Source organism: Camelus ferus, chromosome 2, assembly GCF_009834535.1.
Source record: "Camelus ferus isolate YT-003-E chromosome 2, BCGSAC_Cfer_1.0, whole genome shotgun sequence".
NCBI lineage: Eukaryota > Metazoa > Chordata > Mammalia > Artiodactyla > Camelidae > Camelus > Camelus ferus.
In genome coordinates, this window is record NC_045697.1 from 98,370,620 (window position 1) to 98,393,913 (window position 23,294).

General features: G+C 42.6%; 1 long non-coding RNA gene and 1 other non-coding gene across 2 annotated transcripts in view; both read right to left on the bottom strand.

The window, feature by feature from the left end:
• LOC106730643 overlaps positions 1-23,294 on the bottom strand; it is a 68,976-nt gene that overhangs the window by 38,397 nt on the left and 7,285 nt on the right. The window lies entirely within an intron of this gene.
• Positions 18,506-18,577, bottom strand: TRNAN-GUU. Its single transcript has one exon. It is a non-coding gene; the product is annotated as a tRNA-Asn (tRNA).

Here is a 23,294-nt window from a genome sequence, read left to right on the forward strand (position 1 = left end):
AGCTACTCAACAGCAGATCCAGAATTCAAGCATGGCTGAACTGGCCCTCAGCCCCCTCACCCATCACTCTGATATGCTGTTTGCTCTAAACTGCTTCTTACACTACCCAACCCCCCCACCCCCCAAAATCAGAGAAGCTCCATTAGATTATGATAGCCACATCCCCTACATATAAATCATACTTAAAATACCTTTCATGCACCAGTTTAATAAAAGCCAGCCAGGCAAATTTCAAGCCTATAATGCAAAGCACAGATCAGTCCAAACAGATTCCAGAAACATGGGTGTGGACTTAAAAAAAAAAAAAAGCCAGCTTACTCAGTGCGCAGTGAGTTAGTGTGTTACTTCCAGGAAAGGTCAGCTGACTATCTTCACAGAGACCAGGTCCCTCCAGCCAGAGGTTTAATTTCATCACTATAGAAAGAGTGGACCTAGGTCTACCTCAGAGGTAGACGAGGAATAAGGATCATGTATAAAGCCAGAATTCCAAAGCATTAATTTCCAACAAAAATTGATCTGCCACAATGGAACACTCTACACCTCCATCTCCCCTTACCCTGACCTACAGGAAGTCAGCCCATAACCAGGAAAGGATTGGTGAACATGGAACCAGAATATGTGTCCTTAGATGCAGGTTTAATGGCATCTCATGAGGACAGCTTATCAGCGAGTCTAGTTCCCCAGTAGGGACGGCCTTGGGAATGAGACCTAAATTCAATGGGCTGAGGCTTCCTCCTCCTTGGACAAGACTTTAACGTGGGGAGATTTCTGTGATCCTCTTTGTTCTCTCTACCCATGTCTGAACCACCCTCCTTCTCACTGAGAAATTTTGTCAGGTTATAACCAAATGCTCACTTTCCTGAGAGTCGGTCTGTCTTTACCAAATGATGTTCATATACTTGTATTCTGTTCTCACAGGGGTGAATTTAAAGGGTGTCCAAGTTAGGTTCCTGGGGAAATCAACTTTGAGAGAGGACATTTGACAAGAGGTGCTCTTGGGATCGCCACTGGTACAAGGCAGGAAGGAAACACGAGTGGACAGAGGCAGGCGCTGGGCAGCAAACCAGTGCCAAGGAATACCTCAGCCCACCCCGCAGGGAGCTCTGGAGCTGGGATGACCCTTCAGAGTTGCTGGTTTTTTTTGTTTTTGTTTTGAACACTCAGTTTAATTTAAAACAGGCACAAGTACAAACAATTCCCAAAAATTTCTAGGGAAGATGCTTTTGTTTTTAAAACTCTGATCCTTAAAAAAAAAAAATCCTTGCAATGACCACCCCCCCCCCCGCCCCGCCCCGCCAAAGCAGGCCACTAGGGAGCAGAAGAATCTAAAAATATTATCTAGATAGGGTCCGAAAACCAGTTCTCCCCTGAGATTCCCTGTCTCCCAACAGCCCTTAAGGTGGGGAGGGGAGGCCGATAAGGAGACAGGGGTCTGAGGAGGCAGCGAGAGGCAGGTGGCTCACACAAACGGGGTACCCATTCTCTTGACCTGGTGGAACCCCGGGAGCCGGTTCACCTCAGGATTTTGAAGAAGGGGTCTCTGACGACCTGGTTATTGAGGTGAAGCTCACAGGTAAAACTGAGTCCCGAGGTGGGGGGAGGTGGTCACGCCTCTATTCCTCCTCAGTCCCGGGCTGCTGCCCACCCGGAAAGCGGGCGGGCGAGGAGGCTCTCTGGCAGGAGCAATACCTAAAGGCAGCTGAGGGCTGAGCTCTCTGTCAGCAGCATTCGAGTGGCTACGGAACTAAGTCCTTCACTCCTGGAAGGGTTAATGTGCAACACATCATAGCATCCCCTACAAGAGACAACCCTAAATTCCTGCAGAAAACTTCACTCAGTCCCTCCAAACTGAAGACCAAAGAAGAACCGAAGAGTTAACGGGAGCGGGGAGGGCTAGCCCGGTTTCAAGTCCGCTCAGCCTCGGGAGCTCAGAAGGATACAGTCTGCCCCAGTCTCCCGCTCCCCCAGTCTCCCCTCCAGTCATTCTGACCTTCCGTCCATCCCTCCTAAGGTTCTCCCTCACCTCAGGACCTGCCCAGACGCCATGCTGCTCGCTCAGCCCGTGACGCACGCCCCGCACGCCCCGCACGCCCGCACGCCCCGCACGCCCCGCACGCCCCGCACGCCCCGCACGCCCCGCACGCCCCGCACGCCCCGCACGCCCCGCACGCCCCGCCCCTGAATCCCACTCCCGTCAGTCAGGTGTCAGCACCTCCCCCGGAGAGAGAAAGGCCTCCTCCCGCTGAATGATCCCACCGCTCCCTTCACCTCGCTATCCTGGGTAGTTCTATTTATTTCTAGACCATCCCACCTTCCGCCTACCCATCAGCTTGGTAAAGGAAGGGTTGGTGTCTGTTTTATTCACCAGTGCTTGGTCCAGAGCCTGGGAACTATAGGCACTGAAGAACACTAAGTGAAGGAATGAAAAAAAAAAAAAAAGAATAAGTGAGCGAAAGCATTTATAAATGAATTCTAGCAATTTAGGGCAGCACCTGTAGAGTGAGTAGGGCCCCAGAATAGAACTCCAGTTCTGAGATGGCTCTAAAAATGATCCCAAACCAGAGACAACCCTCCCAAACCTGGGTTAGGTGCCCCAGAGAAATGTTGCAGCAGCGCCATACTGCGGCCACAGCACTCCATATGTTGCCTGTTCACTGTCCCCAATACGTTGTACCAACCATTTTTCTTATTTTTTTTTAATTTGTATGTCTCCATGGTAACAGAGCCATCACCCAACAAATGTATCCTTTTCTCCTGCAAATAAATACTATTTTCCTCAAGGAAGAAAATGATAACACATTTATTTACTTTGATAAGTAACCTATCTTGGGAGCTTCCAAGAAAATTCATACTTCCTTTTCCATGTCTCTCCTTCTTTGAAGACGTATCCAAGAATGAAAGTTTTGCATCAAGGAAAAATAAAAGTCTAGAAAAGCTTTCAGTGAAATGAAAACGTGAGTGACAAATCCAGGAGAAGGATTTCAGTCCGCCTTTTTCCTGAACCAAAAAAACCGTGAGATTGTGCTTCCTCACCCTAAATTTCCCAGTGCCTTGCTTCTAAGACATCCTTAGACACGTCTACTGCTTGGGCCAATTTTTCAAACAAAATAAGCCCCATTGACCCCTGGCCAGACACCATCCATAACTTCATGACCCTTAAGTCATCCTGGAACCCCATCCCTGCCCCTTCCCTGCAGGCACCAGGAGCTACCTCTACTTTCCCTTTTTGGGTTTCCTCTGGGAATGAGGCACCTCATCTCTCTAATGCTCCTGGAAACCACAGAGTAGCAACGAAATCGCCCTGTACTTCCCAGTCCGTGGGCATTCACAGAGAAGAAAAGGAGCCCTCCGCTTCAGCTCTGACCTGAAGCATCTTTGAAACAGTGAGGGGTCAATTTATTTAGGACTTAATGATCTGCTCAACTTTCTATTTTCCTTCCCTATAACTAATTGTAGCACAATGACGTCATACATGAGCATGACGTCATATAAGAGCATGAGGAGCCAACTTTTTGACCATCCTTTCCATGCATTCTGTCCTGGACTGATCTTAACCAGTGACAAATCTGAATAGAACGCTCACTCCTTTTCAGAATAAAAGCACTGTCAGATTCCTCCTACAAAGTAACTTTTTATGCACATAAACACTCCCTTTTTTTCTGTTCTTTTTCATTTCCTTCCTTTAAAAAAAGAATGAAAAAAAAAACAAAAAAACACTAACAATGTAATGCAGAGCCAGGCACTCAGGATGGAGAAAATGCCAACCTTGAATCTTCCTGACAATAGTGACCTGCATCTCTTAACACGCACTTCCTCTCAGAGGGTGGCAGGAAGAAGTTTAGGTTTGAAATTCTTCAGCTGTTTCACCTGGGCTGTTCTGAGAGACTGATGGGGTGAGGACAATGGATTTTCGGTCCAACTAGAGGTGTTACTGACCCAGGTTCCTGGATTTTGTGATCAATAGAAATTGGTAAGTGGCCAGAGGAAAATTCAGGCAAGGTTTTATTGGGACTCATGCTGCAGCACAAGGAAGCAAAAACAAGTAACAGGTTCCCTTGCTCACTCCCTGGCGTGGGAGAGGACAAGCTGGTCCCTTAAATGGGGTGAGGGTAGGGGCAGAACAGTGGGTCTGCCCACCCCCTTGGTGGGGTTGTGTGCAGGGACTTTGTGCAGTACCCTGCTTTTGCACCTCAGAAATGGTGGTTGGATTTTTGGTCTCTTTGTATCTTGTTTCTCATAATTGGCCCCAACTGCACATGCACAGTTATTTTTAGTACTTTATAGTTTCTTTGTATCCTGTTGCTCCTGGAGACACATGTCCAGTGCAAGCACTACAGTAAAGAAAGGGTCCCATGTCCCAACCTATTTCAGAAGGTGCTCCTTTGGGAAGGTCTGTGTTATAGGTTGGGAAGCTTAGGCACCAGCAGCTGCAACTAACTGCCAGAGACCCTGTTTCCTAATCTCACTGTCAACTCTGGAACCTAAGAATTAAGTACCCAAATCTAGACTCCCAGTGCTGGAGAATGAAATTCAATAGGTGTGGGGAAGAGTTGGGCAACTAGAGTTTTAAAAAGGTCCACAGGTGCTTCTGCTGTGCAACCAGACCTGAGAGCTGTGGCCCTCACGCTGTGATCTCGAATGGAAGGTACACCTGACAGGGGCCCTACTTCCCACCACACCTCCCAGATATCCCTGCGAGAGATGAGCATTAGCAGGGAAATAAGGGAAGAGGATTGATCCTCTTTGTATCAATTTCCTCTTCCTGATGTAACAAATCACCCCAGATTTAGTACCTTCAAACAACACAAATTTATCTTAAAGTTCAAGAGGTCAGATGTTCAAAAGAGGTCTTACAGGACTAACACCAAGGTGTTGGCAGACCTGTGTTCCTGACAGAGGCTCAAAGGAGAATCTGTTTCCCTGCCTTTTCCAGCTTCTAGAGGTGGCCTGCATGCCTTGGCAGGCGGCCCCCAGTGACCCCATCACTCCCATCTCTGCTTTCCTGATTCTGACTCCCCTGCCTTCCTCTTTCACTTAAAAGGACCCTGGTGATTGCATGGGCCCCACCAGGATTAGCCAGGATAATCTCCCCCATTGGAAGATCCTTAATACAATCACATCTCAGAGTCCCCTTGCCGAGTGAAATAACAGATTCACTGGTTCTGGGGATTAGAAACGGGGAGGGAGGTGGCAGTGCTATTCTGTTTACCACACTTTTCTTCTGGGAATATTGGGCCGGTCCAATTAGAGTGGAGAGTGGGTGTTTGCCAGAGGATTCTCTCATTATCAAAGTCTCAAAACCATCTTCGTTTAGTAGTCTATGCTGGTTGTGCTTGCTACTTATTTCCACTCCTGCGTTTCCTGGTTAATGATGCACTCCCATTTCATCTCTCCTCATCTTTGGAGACACACATTTCGAGATAAGACACAATGCTCATTCCAAAATGAGACAAGGGCACTGCGTTGGGCATGCACGAAAGAAAAATAATTTCAGAGCATAAATTGACAAACTTTGTGCAAAACAAGCTTGGGAAACTCCACAGCCAAATATCTTCAATCAGCATTCCTGGCACGTTTGCCCATTAAATGCGAGGCAAGTCAAGCAGGTCTTTATCGTTGTTGAAATAGCAAATCTGCACATTTTGTGTGATTCAAAATATTTGTAATAGAACTGCTACTAAATATACAAGCATAGCATTGGTCCCCACATGCCAATTCTTTCTCGATTGTAAAGGAAAGCATTGTGCCTAGCAGTATAGCTCTGGGGAGGGAGTTTTGCCCATGATAATAGAGTATTTTGGGGGACAAGGAGTGTGAAGGTGGGGAGGCAATTGCAAAACTGAGGGAGACAGGATATGGGGCTCTATTTGCTAAGGGAAAAAACAGTTGGCAATACACTGGGGTTGTTAAAGAAAATAAGAAAGTTTCTTGGAAATTAAATTCAGGGAAGATGACACTGAAAGCAAGAGGAAATGAAAATTCTTTCTGATTTAAAGCAAGTACAAAAAAAAACAAAGCAAGTACATTTAAGAAAAAGTTAAGTGGGGGGTAGGATATTATAGCTCAGTGGTAGAGCGCATGCTTAGCATGCATGAGATCCTGGGTTCAATCCCCAGTACCTCCATTAAAAATAAATTAATTAATTAAAAATAGGTAAGTAAATAAACCTAATTACCTCCCTCCCCACACACCCCCCCCACAAAAAAAGAAAAAGTGAAGTGATGATAAACATTTTTCAGATACTGCTTTGTATTTCTTGTCTTGAATGAAGGAGAAAATTAAGGAGAAATGAAGGAGAACTGAATGGCCAGTTCTTCATTTTTCTATTCCTACATTCATCTTTTTTATTGATTTGTAAGCACTCTTTGTGTTTTGGGGTTATTAACCTTTTTTTCCAAACTACATATTGCAAATAGATTTCCTATTTGCCAGTCCTGTTCGCAGTAAGGATGTTTTTCTCTGCAGAAGTTTTAAATTTGTAATCAGTCAAACTATCATTTTTTTCCCTTCATGCTCTGTGAACTGAGTATTAAGCTCAGAAAGGCCTTCTGTAGAAGAAGATTATTCAAATTTCTCCCACTGGTAATCAAAAAATGTAAATCAAAATGAAGTTTAATTTTTTAACTATCAGATTCCTGCATTCACTTCCTCAGCAAACTTTTGCCAAGTGCCCAATTATGTGACAAGGATTACACTAAGAGCTAGGAAACCCAGGATAAAGAAAGCAGAAAGAAAGTCCTATCCTTGTGACATTTACATTTCATTGGGTCCAGATAAGCAGTAAAGAAGATGAATAAGTAAACTACATCATATACTGGGAAAGTGCTATGAAATAAGGTAAAGCTGGGAAAAGGGGACAAGGGATATTGAAAGGTGGGACAGGTGGCATTTTAAATGGGATCATTGGGGAAGGTCTCCCTATAGAGCCAGGCTAGTGATCCAGACAGAGCTTAGAGCCAGCATGAAGTCCTGAGGCAGGAGCTGCCTGATGTGTAAGCAACGTGGCCAGTATGGCCAGAAGGGGAGAAAACAAGGGTAAGAGTGGAAATAGGTGGGAGGGAGGCCATATCACCTAGGTCCTGACGACCATTGCAAGGATTCAGGATTTTACAATGAATGGGATGATGGGATGGCATTGGAGGGTTTGACTAGGGGGTGATATTATCTCACAACTTATCAGAACCACGCTAGCTTCCATGTTGAGACTAGACCCTCCTGGAAGTAGGACCGCTTGTTTGGGGACTATTGCACTGATCCAGGTGAGAGGTGGCAGTGACTTGGGCCATGTGAGGGCAGAGGATTGGATGTGGTGTCTGAACACTGAGTCAGAGGGCATCAGGGGTTTTGGTCTGAGCAATGAGAAGTGTGGAGTAGCCATGAACTGTGATGGGAAAGCCATGAGTGAAACAGATTTAGATACTAAAATTTCAAGTGGAGATGTCAAACAGTCTGCCAGATCTACAAGGTAAATTTCAATACTCTCTTCCATTTCTGAACTAGAGATGAGCATTTGGGAATCATCAGCATATGGGTGGAATTTAAGGCCATGACTCTGACTGAGGTGACCAAGATTGGCAAAGATTAAAAATAATGACAATACCAAATATTGATGGGTGCCTAAGAAAATTCACATTCTCACATGCCCTCCATCTAAATCAAGATAATCCCTTCTGGAAAGCAGTTAGCAACACGTATCAAAATTTAAACATACATAACTTTGACCCAGCAATTCCATTTCTAGGAATTCATTTTAAGGAAGAAACCATACAAAGAAGTGAAAATAAGGATGTTCCAACCTAAACATCCAACAAAAGGGAATTAGTTATTGTGGCACACACACAATTAATGCCATACAGCCATTAAACTTAAAATATAAAGATGTATATTGACATGTGCTATCTTATCTGTAACTTACTAAATACTGTAGCGAATATAGTATACTATAGATGTGCATTTTTTTTTTCTTTATAGTTTAGGCTATTCCCTAGAAGGAGACAATTGTTCTAATCAAGAATCCACGCTCTGGGGCGGTCAGCTAGCATTTTATCAGAAAGACCACACTCCGGAGGCGATTACTAAAAGCCCTTCTGTAATCCACATCCCTAATGAACAAGAAATGGTTTTGCTAATTAGCATACTGAATTTCAGAAATGGGTTTTCATAGGGGAAATTAATGGGTTGTTAATGAGCATAATGTGTATTAGAAATGGGCAATCACTGGTGAAATTTGTAGAATTCAAATTTGTGAATTGGCTAAAATGTTTTAGAGACACCTCTTCCCTTTGCTCAAACAGAGTAAAAAGTAATGAGAGCAGCCCAAGGGCTGTATTTTCCGGGATGTTCCCTGAGTCTTGATCCCTAAACAGTCTTGCATCCAGCCACCAGTTTAAAGACTTCTGGGTGCCTGTTGCTGACACAAAGGGTGACAGAATGTTGTCTCAAGAATTCAGAGGGGTTTCAAGTGAACCTTTCATGACACTATGGTTGGAGGCCTTAAGAGGGGAAACGACAGGACTTCAATGAATTTACAGAAGAGGTTAGGTGGATTGTGTGGTTTTGCTCCTGCTTGCTAACAATTGTGGATTAGCTCTGAGATAACCTGAGAGCAAGGTCACAGGAGTAGCTCACACTTAACCCCTCTCACTGTTCACGCGGCCACTCTTTTTCACCCATAAGAACCCAGGGTTGAGGACGACTCAGGCAAACAGATGTCGGGGGCACAACACAGAAAGGGATGTGAGACACATACCACTTGCCCCCAAGGACTACAGAACTGGGATCCTTGGGGCAGGAAGGAATAGGGCTGAGACTTGGGCTGCATTTTTAGAATCAGTTAAAAAGATAAAGCTCAAAACTGTCTTTGAAAAAGTAAAGTCAAAATAGAATGGATAGAGAAAAAAAGATGGATGAGAAAATAGCCAGGGAATTCCAGTGACTTTAAATGGCCAACCAGAAATTGATATTTCACCCGTATTCCTACCTCTATTTCACCCCTCTTTTTTTCCAATAGTAGCAGTTAGGGCTTAAATCACCTACAAATTTTCTTCTACTTTTTCCCCCTGTCTCAGGAGCAATCATTACATCCTAAGTGACTGAATTCATTTGGATATTCATACACTTGGCATATTTACCCTCTCTGGTTCTCTGCCCCTCCTAACCACGGACAGTCAGCAGTACTGATGAATTTGTTTCCTATCATTTGTTTTAAGTAGCAAGATATTATTCTTGGTTGTTCAGATTACTAACATTTTCCATTGATTCCTGCTTCTACCCTTCCTCCTTCCTCTCTCTCCCCTTACTGTATTAAATAATGCCTGATATATTTCTCATTTTATCTCTCCTTCCCTTCCTCCGGCTCTCTCCTTACTCCTTATTGTCTCCAGCAATCCCAGGCACCTAAAGAAAATAATAGTAAGTGAAGAAGCAGCCTGGTCAGGACATGCCCCAAAAGAATTCCGTGGAATGAGTGGTACACCCCCAACATTACAGAGGTGGTGAGTTTTTATAAACCCACACTCAAAAACTTGCCCTCAGTGAAGCTGGAAAAACATAATAATCAAATGATAAAAGTTTTCTGAAAGCGTTTCTCTCTGGCTTTATAAAGGCAGAATAGAAACAGATCTAGGAGGGAAGGCTAAATCACAAAACCAGAAAATGCAAGCCTTATAGAACTCTGATAAGGATGGCGAGAAACATCATTTCCTCTTCAAACAGCTTTTTAAAAAATACTATTTGATTTTAAACTCACCAGTCTATGTCTGGATGAACATATGTTACCACACAATTATTCCCCTTTGAAAATCTCTACTGCCCGACAAACCAGCAGGAAAAGGGACTTTTCTGGCAGGGGGTGGACAAGAAGACATGAGATGCTTGACCCTTTTAACTGCTTTAAGTAGCTGCCTATTTCTTTTCTGTGTATCTTTTTTTTTCCCCTCCTCCTGCTGCTTATGACTCTTGTTTCTACTTTGCAAGGACATGTTTTACTTACCATTCTCTCTCCCCCTTCTTAATTGGCCTGCAGTAGAAACACAAATTGCACCATGTACTTTATCATTAGCCATTTGACGAGCCCAAAATGCCTCATAAGTACCACCTAGAGGATATTAATCAGACCTGCTGACTCTTCTAAGCACCCACTTTTATATCTTGACCCCGATGAGGCCAGGGGTGGTAATCATGCCCCACTCCTGGGGGAGCATTCAGTCACTGCCTCTCCATCAGCAAAGACACAATGAAAAGGTATGTCGTCTGTCCCGCACAAGGCGAGTCCACAGCCCAAATCTCTCCTTCTGTCCGTTAGCTTTAATGCCCATTGTACTTTATGGACATGAAAAGTCTGTCTCGTTTTTTCCCCCTCTCCCTAGGTAATACAGCATGGAATGAATGTCTGAATCCTAAAATGGCAGCTAAGCTTGGTAATCTTCTTTAAAGTCTCATAGCTTGGCAAAGACAGCCTCCTTTCTTGGAAGCAAATCCAGGAAAACTATGGCGTCAAAAAGGCTGGAAAAAAAAAAAAAAAAAAGTGAGGTTCCAGCTAGACAAGCATACAGAGCTGGCTCCAGGGGTATTGTCTGCTCTGCTGTTCCCACACTGTATGTGTAATTGTATATTCCACCAGAGAACACGCATTGAATATCTGCTTATGTTATATGATGATAGAGGTTTATTGTAAGATTTCAGTTTCTCAAAGCTTGATTCTTTGTGTAAAATGTCACTACCAGCCTTCTTGTATCAAAAATCTTGGAATTCAAATCACCGTGTGTACTCTGAAACATCAGAAAGGAGAAAACAGGTGGAAAATATTCCAATATGAATAAACAAACTGACTATGACCTCATCTTTCTGTCTTAACTTATTCATTCAGTAACTAACTTACATGGCATACCTCTGTACCTCTAGGACAAAAGTCATGTGCCAAAAACACATCCTCATTTATTACTGAGCTGAACTGGTATTTGTCCACAGCTCAGCATGGAATATGGTAGAACTTCAATTTCATATTTAACTTATTTTAATGCATAATTTATAATTTTGTTTAAGGTTCTATTTTCTCCACCTCAGGTCATTTCTTCACTATCTCTATTTTCCGTTTCTAAATTTTCATGAGGTCCAAGGTTTTGTGGCCATTATGATTTTTCAGAGGACATTTTGGCTCCAAAGGGAGATTTGAATGCATTCTAACAGTAATTATCAGATAGAGGAGCTCCCAGCATAGTCTGTGCTTTCGGATGTCACTGTGCTTTCTGTTTTTATCTCAGAAGCACACACATCACTTAGAGATGTCTCACTCCTCCGCATTCACAGTTTTTCGAGATCAGTCAATGTTAAGTTCAGCAAACTGGAGGTTTTGTGCCCAATTCCTTTCTGGAAGATCACCTCGTCTCAGGTAAGGAATCCATAGAGAAAAGGCCTATGAACACATCTCAGGAAACACCAACATTCAGACCCACAAACAGAATGAGAGGGAGCAGTGAACAAGTGTAAAAGCAAAGCAGGAGAAAAAAACCAGATGGCATCACAGAAACCAAAGAAAGAATCAAGGACAGGGTTCCATGAGGAAGGAGTACCAGAGGACCAGGAGAAGACTAAGGAGCAGACTCTCACCAAAACCAAGAAAAATGCCTCAGAAAACAGAGAGTGATGGTCAAAGCCATACATGAGTCAGTGCAGTCGGTAAAACACTTGAGGGCAGACACCATGACTATCATTTCCCTTATAAGTATCCTGACACCTACCACAGTGCTGATAGATGACTGATAGATAGATGATAGACAGATGGATAGACACAGAGAGAGATAAATAGATATATATAATGAGCATTAGGTAGCTTCCAAGTATACTTTCATATAGTTTTCTGCCTGAAACACAGGAAATGGCATTCAAAATGTAGCTAAGCCACTATGGAAAACAGTATGGAATTTCCTCAAAAAACAAAAAACAGAACTACCATACAATCCAGCAATTCCACTCCTGGGTATATATCCAAAAAACAAACAAACAAAAACCAAAAACACTAATCTGAAAAGATATATGCATCCCAATGTTAACAGTAGGATTACTTACAACAGCCGTGATATGGAAGCAACCTGAGTGTCCATCAACAAATGAATGCATAAAGAAGATGTGGTGTGTGTATATATATACACACACACAATGGAATATTACTTGGCCATAAAAATAATGAAATTCTGCCATCTGCAACAATGTGGATGGACCCAGAGAGTATTATGCTTAGTGAAATAAGTCAGACAAAGACAAATACTGTATGTTATCACTTATATGTGGAATCTAAAAAATAAAACTAATGAATATATATAACAAAACAGAAACAGATTCACAGATATAAAAACAAATTAGTGGTTACAAGTGGGGAGAGGAAAGGGGAAAGGGCAATAAAGGGGTAGGGACTTAAGAGATACAAACTACTATGTATAAAATTGATATGCAACAAGGATATATTGTACAGCACAGAGAAATATAGCCATTATTTTGAAATAACTTTAAATGGAGTATATTCTATAAAAATATTGAATCACTATGCTGTACACCTGAAACTAATATAATATTGTAAATCAACTATACTTCAGTTTGGAAAAAAAAGAAGAAAAATGTAGCTAATACATAAAGGAGCCGCTATCAAGAGAAGCCTTGGCAAAATGTTAAGTTGGTGATATTTGTTTAGGAGACAGGGTGCAACAGAGAAAAGTTGAGTGGGCAGCAAGTTAATGGACTTGATTTGTACTCTGACTCTGCAATAACTCGCATGTGACCTCGAATTTACCCATAACCTCTCTGAGTCTCAGTCTCTCCCATAGTCAAATTAGGGGAGTGGATTCTGTAGTGCTTTTTCCAACTACAAAACATGTACAGCATCCTTTTTGCTCTCCCACCTCAAGCCTTATCCTTTGTCCATCCAGACAAAGGCTTTCCCCCGGCTACCAAGTCATCCTGACCCCTTGTGCTGTCTTCTGGCCACATCTAATCCTTGCACAGAAGCCTGTCCTTCTAGACATGCCCACTTGCTCTAAACTACCATTCTTGCAGCACAGCTGGTCTCAGCTGAGTGTTATCAAGAAAGTAAAAGTCTATTTGATTGACTCTGTACTCATTCGGTAGATTAGGTTGGTGGGCAGTATGTCTTCCATTTAGTGGAGACGTGCTTTTCACCTTTACTCTTCCCTTCTTGGACCACATCAGCAGTGCTCCAGTGCCCTCTGGCCAATGCGAAGACCTAACAGGAAATCAGAGAAAGGAAGAAAGGAGAAGAAGAGCATGCATCTCCCTGGCTGCTTCCCTATAAGGTTCACTGGAGGTGGCTGATGCCTTAATTGAAGATCACTACTCATCTCTTGAAAGGGCACACTCTACGAAACTCTTTCCTCTTATGGGTTTGGTATCTGGTTCAGTAACCTCTCCATCTCACCTCCTGTGAGTCCCAGGAGTGGTAACAGCTCAAATGTTGCAACTCCAGTTTCCTGAGCTATCCCTTCTGGTTTCTATCAACCCCATCCCCTTGTAAATAAAACTCTTTAGACTTTCCTTGAACTATCCTAATTTGAGTGTTTCATTTGTTTCTTGTTAAGTATTACTGGGTTTGAGGGGCAGGGGAGAGGGGATGTTTTTAAACCAGCTTGTTGATGTAAACTAATCTCTAGTTAGTAAAATGAAGCCAACAGTTGTGTTTTGATTTTTTTTTTAAGGTTGAAGTTCATTCTCTGGCCCATTCTTAGACCAGTCTGATAATTTTCACCCTGCTACAATGTCTGAAAGATTGTAATCCTTGGTCTATGCCAATTCAAACCTTGATTAGATTTAATTTACTAGAATTAAAAACACATCTCAAGTCTAATATGACTTCAGGAATAATTTACCCAAATCATATGATTCCCCCCAAAATACATGCCCTGTAGACACAATATGGATTGTTTCCTCCAACTTTTTGGAATGATTGACTTTAAATGACCCTCAAAGGGCCAGTCTCATTTACACTCATGAGAAGATTCTGCTATAACATGAGCACATCAAATTCAGGCAGCATTACTGGATCCCCGTGAATTCCCAAAAGAAGAATGACCAGACAAGCAAGGAAATGGCTCAGCCAAGTAGATTTAGCCATCCTCAGAACACATTCTAACTCCAAGAACAGTGGCCTTTGAGGAAGTTACACCTCTAGCGCACTTGACATGTCTTTTTATATTGTCTGTTACAGAGGATTTCTTTCCTTTGACCTGATTTTGTAATCACTTTGCTTAGCCGGCACCATATTTGAAAATCTAGATGTTTTGATTCCACCGTAACTCCTGAAAATTCAGATGTTCTTCTTATTCAGATACAGCAAATGTCTAATTCTTGCCTCTAAATAGTCTAGATTAATTTGCTCTCTTGATATCCCGTGGCAGCAACTTCTACAGCCTAATTCCATGTTACACTGGGAAAAAAAATTCTCTTTGCGTGAAACCTGACTTCTAAGTTAAACTAAGTGAGGGAGGGAAATAGGTGTTAGAGTTTACCTTCCCCCAAAATAAATGTTACCTGAGTTAATGGTCTCGGGAGAAAAGGTAAGCACATCTCGCTCTCCATGAAGCCAATCCAACATGTATGTATCATCCAGTAAAAGCTGGCTCTGTAAAACATATACAGAGAATCTTGTATCTCTGTATATAAATCACGTTTCTGCCGTGTGACAAGTTGTGTCCAGGCAAAGCTTATTACAAATTCTGTCTGAAATCTCGAGAAGGAATGGGAAAAAAAATAACAACAGCTTTGTGGAGCTACACTCAGGAAATGACTTGAACTCATCCCAATTTTAAAGTTCCATTCTAGACAGCAAGCAGCTCAAACCCCATTTTCTGGGGGAACTGCCCTTACAGGGAAGGTGTAGCAAAGCCATCTGCTGCTTTATATTAATGGTTTGCAGCCTTGTTTTTCTGGTCCAGCTATGAAATTGCACTAATCACAGAAACAGACTGGCCAGGAAGCGGTGGATGCCAGATACAAGTGAATTTAAGCCCACATGTATTGAAGCTGCAAGCTTAGTTTGCAATTTATGTGCAAGTGGTTTTATATTTATTGATCTGGACCAAGTGCAGGTCCTATAGGGGAAATATGACAGATTTCATCTGTCTGACAGCCAAGTCTAATTGTATTTTCAGTCTGAAATGACCAAAGACAAAAGTGCACATGTCGAGAGCCTTCACTTGGGTGCCATATGGAGTATTCGATTCAGGGCTGTGGTCACTGTAAGTGTTCATTTTAATAACTAGACACAGACTGCATCCTGAACAGCTAAAACAAGAGAGGTGAGAGTTTTTAATTCGAGTCTGAATTAATAGACCATCTGATTCTGCCTGAATGTGGGTGGGCCATGAAAGTATGCCTTTTGTAGACCTGATTGAGGGGAATTTAAAAGATGTGTCATATATTATTGATTCCTCTAGACCATGAAACTTCTGAGCCAAAAGTCAAATACTTCCCACAATGGTTGTCATTAAAATTATAACCAGTACTTCTGGGAAGGCCTGGCATCTTAAAATCAAAAACATATTTTATAACCTTGCTTTCTAGTCAGGAAGAATAATTGTGCCTGTGAGAATGGTGATCTGTGATTTCTCTGACTGTACCTCCCTGTCTCTCTGTCTCTCTCCTTCTCTCTCTCATCATTATCATCATCATCATCACATCATCACAGAATATCACACAGACACTTCGTTAGGAGCCCTTCTATAACTAAAGGGACCATAGACAATGAAACATACGTCAAAAGAGTATCGCCTGATACCCAGCGATCCAGAGGCTGTGTCCTAGTGATACATCATTCTGAATTCTGAATTCTGATTGGCAAATCTTTTAACAGGAACATTTGACACTGTAGATCCCTCCTGCTTCGTGGCTTCAACAACACCACACTAGGCAAACTCTCTTTCCCTCTGTCACTCTCTCTCTGCCTTCAGGAACAGCTGCCTTTGCCCTAACTGTGCACATGGTGTAAGAGACCACTTACTGGCTGTTTGATTACGGGCAAGTTACTCACTTTCTCTGATTCTGTACTGATCACCTTCAAAAATGGTTCCAATACCATGTCATCATGGATGACATGGAGGGGTGTTATAAGGATTAAATTAGTTAACATATATTTAAAAACTAAAATGTACTCTAATGCCTGGTGGAAGTAGGTGCCCAGTAAATGCGAGCTTACCTTCCTGTCTCCCTTCTACCTTTAGACTGCCTCGAGGAACTGTTTTCTCTTCATTGCTTCATCTCCCATCTCACTCTTCATCTTCCAGAGGCACATCTTCAACCCCCACTCCTCATCTATTATTCACTCTATTAACCTAATTATTATCTATTCATCTATTATCATCCCATATTTCCCCAAACTCCAGGGCTTGACTCTTCTGTCAGTGTCCCAAGTTCAACATAATAAAATCAGGCTTACTGTTAAATCCACCCCAACCACGCTGCCCTGTTGTCCTGCGTCCACTCTAGCCCTCCTCTCCCTCCTCCTCTCTTGTTGAATTGAATCACTATTCTCTCACTCTTTCAGCCTCAAAACCCTTAGATGATGATGCTCTTTCTTTATCCCTGACAACTAGTCAGCCACCAGATCCTGCTACATTTCATGATCTTTCACATTCATCTCTTCTCTGTTCCCAGTAATGCCCAGCCCCTCCCCTTATCTCAGGATGGCCACACCCACCCCAGCCAGTCCTTTACCCCTAGTTGGCCCAAAGGGCACTCTAAGCAGGAGCACTTTTGACCCTGTAAGAATGAACTTTGATATTAGCTTCCATATTCGTTTCTTATTCTGTAAAACAAATTACCCCAAACTTAGCACCCTAAAACAACATAAATGTATTATCTTATATTTCTGGAGGTCAGAAATCTAAAATGGGCCTCACAAGGCCAAAATCAAGGAGTCAGCAGGGCTACATTCCTTCTAGAGGCTCTAGAAGATAAACTGTTTCTTTGCCTTTTCCAGCTTCTCAAAGTCGCATGCATGCCTTGGCTTGTGGACTCCTTCCTTCATCTTCAAAACCAGCAGTGTACCATACTCCAATCTCTGTCCCTCTCTCTCTTTCTCTCCCCCTCCCCTTCTCATTCAGATACTCTTGGTTCCCTCTTTCACTTATAAGGACACTTGTGATTACACTGAGCCCACCCAGATAATCCAAGATAACCTCCCCTCTCAAGATCCTTAGCCTTAATTACTTCTGCAAAGTCCCTTTGCCATGGAAGGTGACATGTTCACAGGTTTCAGGGATTAGGACATAGATACCTCTGGGGGGTGGGGGAGAGCATTAATCTACTTACTATATCTACTTTGCCGGTCTTATTTCATAGAATTATCCCACACTTTTCTGTGGGTTCCAGCCCCACTGGTGCTCTTATAATTCCTCAAGTGAACCATGGTTACCTCTGCCACAGGACCTTTACACATACAGGTCCCTCTGCATTCACCTGATTTCCTCTTAACCATCTTTCAAGCTACATCAAGTGCTCTGTTAAATACTCCATAGTATCACATACTTTTCTTAGCACACGTATCCTGGTTTTCAGTTACACACGTTTTTGTGATTAATGTCTATCTCCCCCACTAGACTCTGAGCTCCATGGGAACAGAGGCCATGAATGCTTTTGCTCAATTTTGCCCCAGGACCTAAAACAGAGATCATATAATATAATATGCATTCAATGAATATTTGAGGAATCGATAAATTAGGCCAGTAGGTGATGACCGTCTGCCATCATGGAGGCCTGTGTGGAGTGACATCCCCCTACCCTGTCCCACACACACCAGGGTCAAAAAAAACTAACATTTACCAGAACCTACAGTAAGCTATAATTTGCCTTATCTCATCTAATCCCCATAACAAATTTCTATCATAATCCTCATTTTACAGATTAGGAACTGAAGAAAAGAGAGGTTTAAGAATTTACCCAAGAAGACATAACTGGTAGGTCATTGAATCAGGATTCTATCCCAGGCAGGCTGGCTTCCAAAGACCACACTGGGGCCCTGGGATTATTTTAGATGAGCACCTGGGTGGCTGGGACCATGAACAAACCCAGCTGAAGCATCTGGTGAGGAGACCACACCAACACTCATACTCGCGGGCCCAAATGCATCACACACAATAAACAACCCTTCCAACTCTTCTGTCAACTATTTGGGCAATTGATGGAGGCCATTCACAGAGGACCCACAGTCTGATGCAAGCAGGTCAAATAAAGCAGTCTGAACACGACTGGTGTAAAAGCTCATGGCCCCTACTCAGGAAATGAGGTGGAAGGCAAGGACTTTGAAAAGTGTGGGCATGCATAAAGCTAGCCAGAACATTCCCTTTCCCCCTCTGTTTTGTAATTGCTTTTTTTAAACTGACGTATAATTGACATATAACATTATATTAGTTTCAGGTGTACAACATACTGATCGATTCCCCTATTATTAATATTATTAATATTAGACTTTTCACAAGTCTATTTTAAAAATTTTTTCCCTTAATGGAGGCACTGGGGATTGAACCCAGGACCTAGTGCATAACAAGCATGTGCTCTACCCCTGAGCTATACCTCCTACTCTTCACAGGTCTAGTAATTAGTATTATTCCCCTATGATCTTGCTCTATTGTGATATACTTGTTACAACTGAGGAACCAATATTGATATATTAACTAAAGCTCATTGTTTACATTGGAGCTTACGCTATGTTTTACAGTTCTGTGGGTTTTGACAATTGCATAAGGAGGGAAGGTATAGCTCAAGTGGTGGAGCGCATGCTTAGCACGCACGAGGTCCTGGGTTCAATCCCCAGTACCTCCATCAAAATAAATAAGGAAATAAATAAACCTAGTTACCTCCCCCCACAACAAAAACAGACAATTGCATATCATAATTCTCCATTATAGTAATGTATAATATATGTAAATTTATATAATATACATTATATATAATAGTCTTTATAATAATAATAACGTTATGTATTACCCATTACAGTATCACAGAATAGTTTCACTCCCCTGAAAATACCCCACACTCCACCTATTGATTCCTACTCCTCTCCTCCTGCTGCCACCCGCAAACACTTAGAAACCACTGATCTCTTACTATCCAAGTTTTTAGCCAGAACCTTCCTTAATGCCACAGAGAGAGCTGTGAACCCCATGGAAAGGGAAAGGAGAAGCTAAGACATGACCCAGATCCCTGCCGGCCTCCCCCTGAAAAGAAAAGAGAACCTAGCAAAGGGTGGAGACCCTGCTAGATTCCATCTGCTCAATAAGGATGTGGCACTGGGGTCAGTTCCTCCCCCCTCTCTGCTGCAACCAAGGTAAAGAAGAGGCAGAAGTCCTACCCGGTTATTCAGTAACTCTCTTAACTAGGACAGTTAAGTCTCCCTTCTAGACCATGGTGATGTGCAAACAAAACAGGACAACTGCAGTGGCACCAAAGAGTTTGCAGGGGCCTCAAGAAAACTCTGGGAACTTGGCTGAGCTTAGCATGGGAGGTGGAAGAAGACAGAGCTGCTCTGAGGTAACTATGTGCTGCTTGAGCCGAGAAACCTGATCAAGAGACGAGCCAGCCAAGACTGCAGCAGAGATGACCTGCCTCTTCAAGATGGACCTTTCAAGAAAGCAGACAAGGAGGGGTAGAGGAACCCCAGAAATACTTCAGGAACCCCCAAAGTTCCAACCTGGCTGCTTTTAGAAACTGAAAAAAAAAAAGTCAGTTGTTTGTTATGCTGCAGAAGCAAGAAATAATAAGCAAGTTAATTTTGGATTCACACAATGCCCAGTTCTCCCTGCAGTGGGAGGAACCCAGAGCACCTTCAGATCTCCTTCCAGTCTTTTCCATTTAAGGCCAAACCCCTGAGACAGGATGTTCAGGAAGATTTTCCAGAACTGGAATCCCTGCCTCCCTTCCCCAAAACAATCTCACTGATCAGCCAAGAAAGGGGAATGTGAGAGAATGATGCCCACTTTATCCCATGAAACCCGGGAAACCTTCAGAAACAGAGTAGGGTCTGTTCACCTGCCCTATCAAAAGACCTAAGTGGGTACAATGTTTAATTTGAAATTAGCCATAGCGGAGGTTTGGGAGGCTTGCTTCACATTTATATTCTTTACTACTTCAGTTTCAGCGTATAGAGGTACATTCTTTATGACATAGAAGTCATATTAAACATTTGCTATAAGGATTCATCTAAATCAGAGAGAAAAATAAAATCATGAAAGAGCTCAAATGGAGCTTGAGGTTGGAAGGATGGGTATCAAATTGGAGATGAAAGGCAATAACTAGGCTGGAAGAACGCGGGTCCACACAGGTAACAGGAAGCATTGTCTCCAAGGAGTCCTGCTAATGAGGTTGGTAAGGTAGGTCCTTGGTCACCAGCTCAGAAATTTGGATATTTTCCTATCGTTTGAGTATAGTAAGCTGTAGATTTCCAAGCAGGAAATAGCTTGGAAGTTTTTCTCTTACCTCAAAGGCAATTTCTACCTCTAGCAAATAAGCAGCTAAAACAAATTTATAAAATGTATCTATACATCAAGGAAGAAACCAATTCTTTCTCTTTTTTTTAACAACTCACATCAGTATCATTAATTAGCATTAATATAGAAAACTGTTTATAACTTGCATTTAACTTCATTGGATTTTTACCAGGTAGCCCAAGTTAGTCCGTCAAAACTCTCATAGTGGAATCAAGCATGACTTCAACAAACAATTTTAAATTAAAGCACAAAACCCAAGGATAATTCATGAATGTGTTAGCTTTTCTCTCCAGAGCGATTGGCTGGTTTTAGCCATAACATATCAATTTTCAGAGAAATGAAAAGTACCTAGGACGTGCCCTCGTGTCTGGGATTACCGTCAACTCAGTTGAAACAAATTCTAAGTTCTGCCTCTAATGCTTCTTTTCACAGGTTTAAAGGATGCACTTTGGAGTTTTGCACTGTTGGACATCCAATTTATGTGGTTTTGAGGAGCTGCTAAGCAGTGTATCTTCCATTCATTTTAACGATCAAAACTGAATTCCACTGTTAGTATTGTACTATTCTGTACCACAGGTTGTAGACAAGGTGAAAATGGGACATATCTACAGCCCGTTTTATTAAAAAGGGTTGTAAACAAACTACTCTGCATGGAGCCCTACAAGTTGAGTCAGGCTTTGGGGGTAAAATATGATAAAACACGAGACCTGAAACCAGCCTGCCTACGCAGGGGTACCCTCCAAGAGCTTCAAAACATCAGAGTGAATGAGGGAGAACGGCCTCTCCTCAAACAGACTCACAAACCCGAACCATCCTCAAGGAGGTCGTGGCCATTGTGTGAATTCAAAATTAATTTGCTTTATTATTTCCAGTGGCTGCAGTACAACCAACAGCTGACTCCTTTTTTTTTTCAGTTTCTAAAAGCAGCCAGGTTGGTGGTGGTTGTCGCCATGAACATCCCATGAATGATTCATTTTCGCTCAAGTGGAACCCGTGGGAAATGTAGCCAGTAACTTGGTTTATTTCTTATCTTCAGTTCTCAGCAGACAACGTATTTGTCTATATTTTTACAAAGGGTCATAAATTTTTCAGTTAGTGTACAAATACCAACACCATGTGATTCCATTTGGTTTCAGTCCTCGGGGCTTTGGGGAGAGGAGAAGGAAGACCCCACCATCTTGAGCAACAGCGTGGACCACACTTCCTGCAGCCTCCTGGGAAGTCTGGCTCAGTGACGTGCACAGTTGTAAATCCTTTGCTGCAACACCAACACAGCAGGTGGCGTTTAGCCAGATGACTCCCACTGACTTTCCCCTTTCAAGGCTGTTGCAGGAAACTGAGATGCTTAGCCATGTTTCCCTGCAGGGCTCTCAAAAGCCAAATGAACCCAGCAGCGTGGGGCAGCCTGAGTGTATGTATATGTGTGTGTGTGTGTGTGTGTGTGTGTGTATGTGAACCTCTTGTTCAAATTGGGCAAATTACTTCACTCATATGTGAAATTGAGGAAACACCTTCCAGGATTATTCTGAAGCTGAATTAAAATACTGCATCATCAGTGCCTAACACAGCACTGCACACAGTAGATCCTCAACAAATGTCATCTCTCAAATTGCTTTCAATTTCTCCATGAAAAGGATTTCACCAAAAGGGGAACCTCCATACTTGCCTTACTACCAAGGCAGGAATTACAAGCACACTTATTTGCTGATCTCAAACCTGATTTTGACGTAAATTCAGTCTCAGCTGAAGCCATACCAGCAATCCACAAAAAAAGATGTATCTGAACTACAAAACATGAGCCTCTACTTTATTGGAGTCCAGTGTAAAGCTACCTAAGTGGCCAGAAAATGTTCCCTATTATAGGATTTCTCAAAGAGTAAAAAAACCTGGGCCCTGTGACTGAGTGACTGCCCAATGGGACCAGCTGTGGATTAACGAGACACCATCCAGAGCCTGGCAAAGCTCTCCTGTGCTGTCAGGTGGCCATCAGGAAGTACTCATGGAGGTATCATTTTCAGCCCCCAGAGGTCTCTGTCACAGAAACCCAACGCCCCCTGCCTTGGCCTTACAGCCTGCCTTGTGTGGCCTTTCACCAGACCCACTAAGAGACCAACAATTGTTAATGTCACCTGAGGACAACATCACCTGCTTTTCTCTCAATTCTAAGGCTTGAGGGGAGCATACTTTCTGCTGCCATCCTATATTTCTAGCCCCAGACACATTCTGCTCTCCAATCAACCTTTTCCCAGCATTACATGCATTTCAGTATTTTTTTTCCTTCTTAGATGAAGAAAAACATTCATTCTGAGACACGTTTTTGAAGCAATAAACAGCTCGCTTCTTTGTGGAAAAATAGGCAATTTTCAAGTAACCTTTGGAAGCCTCTAAATAACCCACACATATTTATGGCTGAGTGACTCTTTGGAGTGAAGAAACTTTAAACTTGTATTTGCAAAGATTTCCATTAACATCTTTGAGCAACCTCTCATCTCATTTTAAAACACATGGCTCACTCAACAGAAGAGAATCTGGGTTGTTGTTTTTTTTTCTCCCCTCCCTCGTGTTGGCTTCCTAAGCAGAGATTTGATGTGCGCACGAAACACTAGTGGAAGTTCAATTGGCAAATCTTCACCCAGAGGTCTTGGGGTCCTGGGAGTGAAGACAAAAGCCTTCGTGCTGTCCAGGGGCAGGCTTTTTGTCTCATTTTAGATGAACCTCCATTTCACCTCACCACCCCCACTCCTTCCTTCTTGCAAGAATAATTCCCCAAGGAGAAGGGAAAGTGCTCTCATCTTTCCACCACCCCCA